Below are 10,452 nucleotides of genomic sequence, written 5' to 3'. Positions count from 1 at the left end.
GGGATGGAATACTGTGACGAGCTTCAAACTCCCGAGTGTTGGGCGTAGTGACAGACACAAAAGGCTCAATGGATCCTATTCCAACATGATCGAGAACCAACAGCTGATTAGCCGTGCGGTGACAGCGCATTTGGACCATTTTCACTGAGAGGACGGGAGGTAGCCATTGACAACGGTGACACCCAATATACAGCTTGCCATAGAAAGGAGTATGAATGATTGGATGAAGACAATATGAAGGCAGAAGTTCAGGAGGAACAAAGCAACTTCATATGCTTATCTGAAATTCCTACCAATGAATTACATAAGTATTTCTATCTTATTTTATGTTTTATTCATATTTTAATTATCTTAAACTTCATAACCATTTGAATCTGCCTGACTGAGATTTACAAGACGACTATAGCTTGCTTCAAGCCGACAATCTTCGTGGGATCGACCTTTACTCACGTAAGGTTTATTACTTGGACGACCCAGTGCACTTGCTGGTTAGTTATGCGCAGTTGTGAAAAGGAATTGAGATTATGATTGTGCGTACCAAGTTTTTAGCGTCGTTGAGATCACAATTTTGTGCACCATATACTATGCACATTCTCTTCATGTCTCAACTTTCTCTTCAACTTATCAACCTGTCAAGTTTGAAAACATTAATTTACTTTATGTACTGAAAATTTATTTCACTAATAAATTATCACATACATGTTGTATCAAAGCCATTTTCCTTTCTCGATTCGATCGACGCCCATTTTTCTGTGCAGGCATTGCTTTGCTCCCTCTGCTTTCCATCTTGTCCTGCTTTGCATATTCAGAGATAGAATCTTTGAAAAGCAGCAAAAAGAAAGAACTAGCTAAAGTCTCTGATATGTTTCTTATGACAAGTAAAAGAACCAAGCTTCCACTTTCCAGATTCGGATAATATTCAAAAGAGGAAGATAAATTCTATCTGCCTACTACAGTTAAGGTAGTTTAAGCATTGAAATAAAAACTCCTTTAGTGTATAGTGTATAACTAATTCTATCTTGCAAATTGCCTAAACAATAGAACAATTAACACACTACGACAAACAAACGACTAAGGTAAAAAGCAAAAATAAAAAATGATCAAAGCTTATTTAAAATGAAAATACCTTATCAAGGTAAGGCTATTCAAGAAACTTGTTCAGCCAATCAATCTTCAGCAAAAACACAAAAACAAGAAACATTGCATCAATAAAAACCTAAACCCCAAAAAATTCAACCAAAATGAAACTGGTCAATGCATTCAGGAACCTTGATTTCACAAACAAGTTTATAAGAACACAAAATAAAGAACTGTAACTATTACAAGTTCTTATCATAGAATAGGAAATAGAATTAGAGTTAGCAATGGAACATAGGATAATATAATTAGAGTTAGCGATGGAATTGAATGAAAGAAAACAGCTCTGAAAGAGAAAGGAGATTAGGGTTACATGCACAGCTGAGGCAAGATTGAAGAGAGAAACGCAGCAACACACGGAGAAGAGCAAGCACTAGTGGCGAGATCGAAGAGAGAAACGCACACTAGGGTTCGAAAGGGAGTGACGCGAACAAGGCCGACGAAAGGGGTGTGACGGAAAAGAACCAGGAAGGGGTACAACAGAGCCTCAGTACGATGGAAGTTCAGTGCAATGGAGGTTCGGTGTGACAGCGGTGCAAGGCTGATAGCGCCGCCGATGGAGCATTTAGAGGGATGAGTGTAGAGGCGCGAAAGTGGGAACTGAAACGGAGAAAAGAACGTGAGTCCAAAATTTTATTTTAATATTTCTGATGGAAAATTTTAAATTACAGATGGATTTTCTGTCTGTAATAATTTAATAAAACTGCAGTTTTGTCTATTTAATTACAGATTTCTGTCTGTAACCATTTCCTACGAAAAAATTAATTTTTCTGACAGAATTATTGATGGATTCTCTTTTTCGTCTATAATTTATGCTAATTCATTTTTTTTGTTTTTCGACAAAAAACCCCTCTGAATTTCCGTCTGTATTTTCGTGGGATAAAATTCGTCAGAAATATCCGTCTGTAATAACTAGTTTTCTAGTAGTGTGGCCATGCATTCTGTTGCTTTCTAGACGGTTACTCAGGCTACAATCAGATTGCAGTAGATCTTCAGGATCAATAAAAGACGGCGTTTATATGCCCATATGGAGTATTCGCCTATAGGAGGATGCCGTTTGGCCTCTATAATGCCCCAGCAACCTTTTAAAGGTGCATACTCTCCATCTTCTCAGATATGGTTGAAAAATTCCTTGAAGTATTCATTGATGACTTCTCTGTCTTTAGTGATTCCTTTGACTCCTGCCTTAACCATCTAGCCTTGGTTCTGAAACGATGCTAAGAAACAAACCTAGTCTTAAATTGGAAAAAATGCCACTTTATGGTAACTAAAGGAATTGTTCTTGGGCATCGGATTTCAAACAAGGGAATTGAGGTTGATCAAGCTAAGGTGGAAGTAATTGAAAAATTACCACCACCTACTAATGTTAAGGTAATTCGAAGTTTCTTGGGACATGCATGATTCTACATGAGGTTTATAAAAGATTTTTCCAAAATAGCAAAACCCCTATGCAATCTTCTAGCACTGACACTCCTTTTATTTTTTATAAGGATTGCCTGCATGCCTTTGAAAGTTTAAAGGCAAAGCTTATCTCTACACCTATCATTTCTGCACCCAATTGGGCCCTACCGTTTGAACTGATGTGCGATGCCAGTGATTATGCCATTGGAGTGGTTCTGGGACAGAGACATGATAAGCTTATGCATGTCATTTATTACGCCAGTCGTATTCTAAATGATGCTCAAAGGGATTACACCACCACGAAGAAGGAACTACTAGCAGTTATCTATACCATTGATAAGTTTAGATCCTATTTAATTGGTTCTAAGGTTATTGTTTACACTGACCATGCTACTTTTAAGTACCTTCTAACAAAGCAGAATTCTAAACCAAGGTTAATCAGATGGGTACTGCTCCTTCAGGAAGTCAATATTGAGATCAGGGACAGAAAGGAATCTGAAAACCAAGTAGCTGATCATTTATCAAGGATCAAACCTGAAAAGGGAACTCTACCCCCCACTGTTGAGGTGACCGAGACCTTCCCAGATGAGCATCTCTTTGCAATCCAAAAAGTGCCTTGGTTTGCAGACAATGCAAACTATAAGGCCATGAGGTTCATCCCCAAGGAGTACACCAAACAACAAGTCAGAAAACTCTTGCATGATGCTAAGTACTACTTGTGGGATGAACCCTATCTCTTTAAGAGATTCTTAGACGGGATGATTAGGCGTTGTGTTACAGAGTAGGAAACCTAGCAGATCCTCTGGCATTGTCATGATTCTGAGTATGGAGGACATTTTGGAGGAGAGATAACGGCTACCAAAGTCCTTCAGAGCGGGTTCTACTGGCCAACTCTCTTCAAGGACTCTTAGAAGTTTGCAAGAAACTATGATAAGTGTCAAAGAGCTGGAAACTTTTCTTATAATCATGAAATGCCATAACAAGAGATCTTGGAGATTGAGTTATTTGACGTTTGGGGGATAGACTTCATGGGACCATTTCCACCTCATACTCAAACATGTATATCCTGGTGGCCGTAGACTATGTGTCCAAATGGGTTGAGGCGATAACGTCACCCACCAATGACATCCGAGTCGTGATGAAATTCCTACAGAAACATATTTTCAGCAGGTTTGGTGTCCCAAGGACACTGACCAGTGATGGAGGTAGCCACTTCTGTAATAAATAGCTAGACTCAATTTTGCAGAGGTATGGAGTTCGTCATAAGGTGGCAACCCCCTGCCGTCCACAGACAAGTGGACAAGCTGAGGTCTCCAATAGGGAACTAAAAAGGATCTTGGAGAAGACAATGAGCACCTCCAGGAAGGACTGGGCAAGGAAGCTTGATGATGCTCTCTGGGCATACAGAACAGCTTTCAAGACCCCTATTAGAATGTCTCCATATCAACTAGTCTATGGTAAAGCATGTCATTTGCCAGTAGAGTTGGAGCATAGAGCATACTGGGCAATAAGATTCCTGAACTTGGACACCAAGACTGCAGGAGAAAAGAGATTGCTCTAATTATATTATAGGCTCAAGCTCTTCCCTGGAAAGCTCAAGTCAAGATGGTCAGGACCTTTTGTGGTCACTGGAGTCTCCCCCTATGGTCATGTGGAACTTCAAGATCAGAATTCAGACAAAAAATTAATTGTCAATGGCAGCAGTGTAAAATATTAGCTAGGGGATGAGATGGTTCACGAGCCGTCCACCCTTTTACTGACATAACAACAACGGATGTCAAGCTAATGACAATAAAGAAGCACTTATTGGGAGGCAACCTAACCATAAGTATCCCATAGTATTTTCTTCTTTTCAATTATTTTAGTTTGATTTCATATTATTTTCTATTTTTTTAATAGGTTTCTTAGTTTTTCTAACGTTTGTGATCATGTGTAGCCATTAGAACAGAAACAGAAATGTGTAAGAGAGAAACAGAACACCCTGGAGGGTGCCCCTTACTGGCGTTCAACGCTAGAAGAGAGAAGAGAGCATGGGCGTTTAACGCCTATAAGTGAAGCAGTTCTGGCGTTTAAATGCCAACAGAGGATTAAGTTTTCTTTGCTTGGGGATAAGAAAACTTTTAAGTTTGGTGTTGTAGAGCGAGCTCTAGATTTATATTATCATCAATGGCACCAAAGGGAGGTGAATCATTTTTCACAAAGTAGCAGCAACTGCCATGACTGAGGTGGTTAAGTTTTATCATCCCCTACCTTCTTATTTCCTGTTTTCTATTCTTGCTTTTGCATGATCACTATTAGGACTTCCTTTGCTTTCTAGTTTAGTAGTTCAATTTTCAAAATTTTTATGGTTAGAAGATGTCTTATGTATTACCCACTAAGCTTAAAAAGAAAATTTTTGAAAAAGAAGTAGGACGATACATAAGGTCTCGAGTTATGACATAAGTTATTCCAAGTACTTTTGATGTGGTAGCCTTATCTTTATTTTCTGAATGTATGAATTAACTGTGCATAATTGATATTGAAGTTGAGCATGTTGACTCTTGAAGAACAGTGGACTTAGAGAAGTATTATTGATTCTCTAAAATACCAAAAAGATTAATTCTTGAAGCAAAAGAAACAGCCAAAAAAAAGAAAATAAAAAGAAAAATCAAAAGAACAAGGGTCCAAGGCTTTGAGCATGAATGGTTAGGAGGATCAAAATTGGCCTAAAAATCTCAAAAAAGTTGCTATCCCTAACTATATGCTTGTGGTGTGAAGGTGTCAGGAAAATCTTGATACTGAGCATTTAAAGTCATGATCTAATACTATAAAGAATATGCTTAAGAACTCTGAGCACCACTATTTAGGAAATTAAGCAAAGCTAAATTCGAATCCAAAGGGTTCCCCTAGTTAAGTGCTTGTGGTGTTTATCTATCAGGTGGTAATACTTGAAAACAAAACGCTTAGAGTCACGACTAGGCTCAAAGGTGCAAAGCACTAAAAGAAAAGAAAAGCTGTGGTTAAGAATTAAGAGAAACTTAAAGAATGGAATCAATAATATCATCCGGGTTCTAGTTCCAAGGGATGCCAATATTTCTGAGCTTCAAAGGAAAGTGAGATGCCAAATCTATTCAGAAATAAAGTGTTAATAGCCCCATTCAGTAATAAGAACTGAGCTTGAATGACAACTCTAAAACCTGATGTATTTTTCTCTTCTATTTAGTCCTATCTTGTTTTTTTTGGTTGCTTGAGGACAAGGAACAGTTTAAGTTTGGTGTTGTGATGCGTGAGAATCTTATACGCTTTTCATCACATTTTCTATTTGTTTTTAGTTAGATTTTATTAAGTTTTACTATCTTTTAGTGCAAAATTCATTTTAGGATGCTAGTTTGAGTTTTTGTGTTATTTCTACGATTTTAGGTGATTTTTGGGCGAATTTGGCAAAATCTTGTTCAAAGACGAAGAAAGAATAGAAGATGTTGTGAATTCTGACCTTTGTGCATTCTAACGAGTATAACTTGAGCTACAGAGGTCCAAATGACACGGTCTTAATGACATTAGAAAGCTAACTTCTAGAGCTTTCTAGCAATATATAATAGTTTATGCTTTACTTCTAGAATGACTGCCAAAACTGGCGTTAAACGCCAAACTTGGGCGTTTAACACCCATGAAGGTCTAACCTCCCAAGTTGAACGCCCAAAACTGGTGTTCAACGCTAGCCAAGGAGCAGGACCAACAAAGTTCAATGCCCAAATTGAAGTTGGACGCCAGTCATCAGCCCAAACACTCACCAAGTAGACCCCAAAGTATATTTTAGCACTCCTTAGGCTTTTCTTATCTTATTTTTGTAATTTTTAATTTAAAATTAACATCTTTTAGGTTTAGCACTTACTATTTAAAGAGGAGATCACTTAGGAAATAGGGGAGATTACCTCAAATCTTCTTCTTTATTTTCCTGTTTTCTCTGTAAGTCTTGAGCAACTAAACCTCCTGGTTAAGGTTAGGAGCTCTGCTTATTTCTATGGATTAAGAATTATTCTTTTATTTTAATTAATGTTTTATTCAATTCTAAGATGTTGTTTTTGTTCTTAATCTCATGAATCTGGGTGGAACGAGAGTGTGACCCTTATTCTACATGGGCTCTTGTGATTCTCGAGAGAGCTATCTCACTTGAGCTATGGCTTAAAAACACTCCTCCTAAACTTCTAATTACATGAACTCATCGAATATGTGACATGAAATCCTGTTAGCTTTGGATAATTGAGGTTTTTATGGCACTAAACTGGTTTTTTGAACTTCACACTCTGATCTGAATTCAATGACCACGAGAGTGGCTTTTGATGAAGATTAGATGAGATTAATTCACTACGAGAGTAGTCTTTAGTCACTTATGGTTTTCCATACAATGAATCATTCATTGTTAAAGTGGTTGGTAAGAAGTCTTAATCCGAAATGGTAAACACCTCCAAAGCGTTAACTTTTTCCATATATTATCTCTTTAACAATTCTCTTGATTTCTTTCTTTACTTTCTTTATTATCTTATTTTATGCGAATTCAACCACAACTTTTTATTCTGTTTGCCTCACTAAGTCCAACAGGATAACCATTGCTTGCTCAGTCCAACAATCCTCTTGGGATCGACCCTCACTCACCTGAGGTATTACTTGGACGACCCGGTGCACTTACTGGTTCAGTTATGTGAGTACTAATTTCACGCACCACTCATCGGTGAAATTTTCACCCACTCAATTTGCTCTTGCATAAGTACCTTCACTTATTGATAGTTGACTCCTTCCTCATCAATATTTTGTAGCTATTCTTCATCAACCTCCTCTAAGTCTTCCTCATCATCGCTCAAATAAAAAATTGGAGGTCCTATGAAATCCACATCAATATCCTCCTTAAATTCAATGGAGGAAGGTTCATGAAAATTATTGAAGGGACTGACCAAGGTGGACAAAAAATCACTGATGATAGAATCCACTTGATCGATTTTCATCAATTCTTCATTTACCTCTTCTTGTGCTTCATGTCATAACTTCTCATCTTCTACTTGATTTTGCAATCTTTCCTTTACTCCACACTCTTTATTTGAGCTTGGTTCCTCACATTCATCCACAGGAATTTCTTGGTTATGGCTTGAACACAATGAAGCTAACCGGTTTAATGTTTCCGCTAATATAGACATAACATGCTCTTACTTCTTCTGGAACTTTTTTTGTTCTTGAATAAGCACTTGAGGTGCTTCTTGTGTGGATTGATCCATACATGAAGATGAAACTTGAGGTGATGAAGATTGAAAATTAAACTCATGAGGGTAAGGGTTTTAGCTTTGTATATAGTGAGGTAGTGGTGTATAGAATTGGTGACAAGATAGATAAGTGTTTGGTTTCCATGGAGGTGCATTGTGATAATGGTGTGGATAAGTCATAGAGAAAATATGAACAAAACTACTAACAAAAAGCAAACAAGCAACCAAAAAGTACTATTTACAATATTAACATATTCACAACAACAAAAAATTTGACACCAATTGCATCGGTCCCCGAGAACGGGGCCAAAAACTTGATGCGCAAGAATTACACCGGTTTGAAATTTCTCAATAGAAAATAAGCATTTCGTTGCAAGTATAGACTGAACCGACAATTAACTCCCACGATCAGAATTTGAAATATAAGGATTTTGTCACAATCCAAAACAAATAATAACCAGGAGTTTTGAAGTCCTGGGTCATCTCCCTTAAAACCATGCAAATTAATGTGCACACTCTTGGTTGTGAAATCATAGGGGGTTTGCAAGCATAAGACGAAAAATTAAAAGAACTAAAGAATAAAAGAACTAACAAAAGATTAAAAGGCAATTAAAGAAAATTGAAAGAAAGCAAGATCAAAACTAGTGAAAATGCGATAAATGCATAAAAGAGCCTTGACTTGGGATTGAGAATTAAGGAATCTTATCATCGTCATAACCACAACTATGTCAATTATGATAAGTTAATCTCACTTTGTCAAGACCTAACATCGAGGAGTAAGTCAAGCAAGCATAATTGACCTTAATCTATAAGTCCTAGCTAACTTACTAATTAACTAACAACCCAAGAATTACCACTAAATGTCGGACATAATAAATCTAGTATCCTAGGAACTCATTTCCCAAGCCAAGGTGTGAAAATCTACTCAAAATCCATAACTGGCATTTTCATAAAAACCTTGTGGGCATAAAACCAAAACATGGTAAATTGCAAAGGAAAATGCAAACTATAACCAAATTATTCACAATATCAACAATAGAAACTCCATCAAGCATATATTAATCATAAAACATCAAATTCATTAACAAGAAATTCAAGAAATTAAAATTGCATATATTAACAAAATAACTTGAACCATAAGAAAATGTAGCAAGAGTATTGTAATTAAAGAAAAGAGTAAAGATTACTTACAAAGAGATAAGCAAAATCCAATATCAAAACTGAAATTATAAAATTCTACAATGAAACATAAATGAAACCCTAAGAGAGAATTGAAAGAAAACTACTCTACACTACTCCTACTCCTAATTATCTATGTAATGTGTCTAATTGTAAAAGTGAGCTCCCTTGATGTATGTTCATTTTCCTTTGATATAGCCTTCAAATTGGCTTCAACAACTCCAAAAATTGGGCCAAGAGGCCCCCTGATGAGCGGATAATTAATACGCTTTTTGGCATTGTTTTTAGTATGTTTTTAGTAGGATCTAGTTACTTTTAGGGATGTTTTCATTAGTTTTTATGTTAAATTCACATTTCTGGACTTTACTATGAGTTTGTGTATTTTTCTGTGATTTCAGGTATTTTCTGGCTGAAATTGAGGGACTTGAACAAAAATCAGATTCAGAGGTTGAAGAAGGACTGCTGATGCTGTTGGATTCTGACCTTCCTGCACTCAAAGTGGATTTGCTGGAGCTACGGAACTCGAAATGGCGCGCTTCTAATTGCATTGGAAAGTAGACATCCAGGGCTTTCCAGAGATGTATAATAGTCCATATTTTGTCCAAGTTTAGATGACGCAAACTGGCGTTCAACGCCAGTTCTCTGCCCAATTCTGGCGTCCAGCGCCAGAAACAAGCTGCAAAGTGGAGTTCAACGCCCAAACTGGCACAAAAATTGGCGTTCAACTCCAAGAAGGACCTCTACACGTGCAACACTCAAGATCAGCCCAAGCACACACCAAGTGGGCCCCAGAAGTGGATTTATGCATCAATTACTTACTTCTGTAAACCCTAGTAGCTAGTTTATTATAAATAGGACCTTTTACTATTGTATTAGACATCTTTGGTCTCAGTTATAATCCATTGTTCATCTTAGGAGACTATTGATCACGTTTTGAGGGCTGGCCTCTCGGCCATGCCTGGACCTTCACTTATGTATTTTCAACGGTAGAGTCTCTACACTCCATAGATTAAGGTGTGGAGCTCTGCTGTTCCTCAAGAATTAATGCAAAGTACTACTGTTTTCTATTCAATTCAAATTATTCCACTTCTAAGATATTCATTCGCACTTCAACCTGAATATGATGAACGTGACAATCATCATCATTCCCTATGAACGCGTTCCTGACAACCACTCCCGTTCTACCTTCGATTGAACGAGTATCTCTTAGATTACTAATACAGGGGACCGAGTCCGAGATATTGGGATCTTCGTGGTATAAGCTAGATTGATGGTGACATTCATGAGAATCCGGAAAGTCTAAACCTTGTCCGTGGTATTCCGAGTAGGATTCAATGATTGAATGACTGTGACGAGCTTCAAACTCGCGATTGCTGGGCATAGTGACAGACGCAAAAGGATAGTAAATGCTATTCCAGCATGATCGAGAACCGACAGATGAATAGCCGTGCCGTGACAGGGTGCATTGACCATTTTCACTGAGAGGATAGGATGTAACCATTGA

At 37.4% G+C, this 10,452-nt stretch overlaps 1 long non-coding RNA gene across 1 annotated transcript; it reads right to left on the bottom strand.

Annotated features, from left to right (window-relative positions):
- LOC110269740 lies at positions 579-1,728 on the bottom strand. The gene is made up of 4 exons (XR_002358503.1): positions 1,451-1,728; positions 1,127-1,171; positions 700-792; positions 579-629 (listed from the first exon to the last, which is right to left on the bottom strand). It is a non-coding gene; the product is annotated as an uncharacterized LOC110269740 (long non-coding RNA).

Source organism: Arachis ipaensis, chromosome B03 (assembly GCF_000816755.2).
Source record: "Arachis ipaensis cultivar K30076 chromosome B03, Araip1.1, whole genome shotgun sequence".
In the NCBI taxonomy this organism is placed as follows: Eukaryota; Viridiplantae; Streptophyta; class Magnoliopsida; order Fabales; family Fabaceae; genus Arachis; species Arachis ipaensis.
This window is presented reverse-complemented; position numbering and strand designations above follow the sequence as displayed.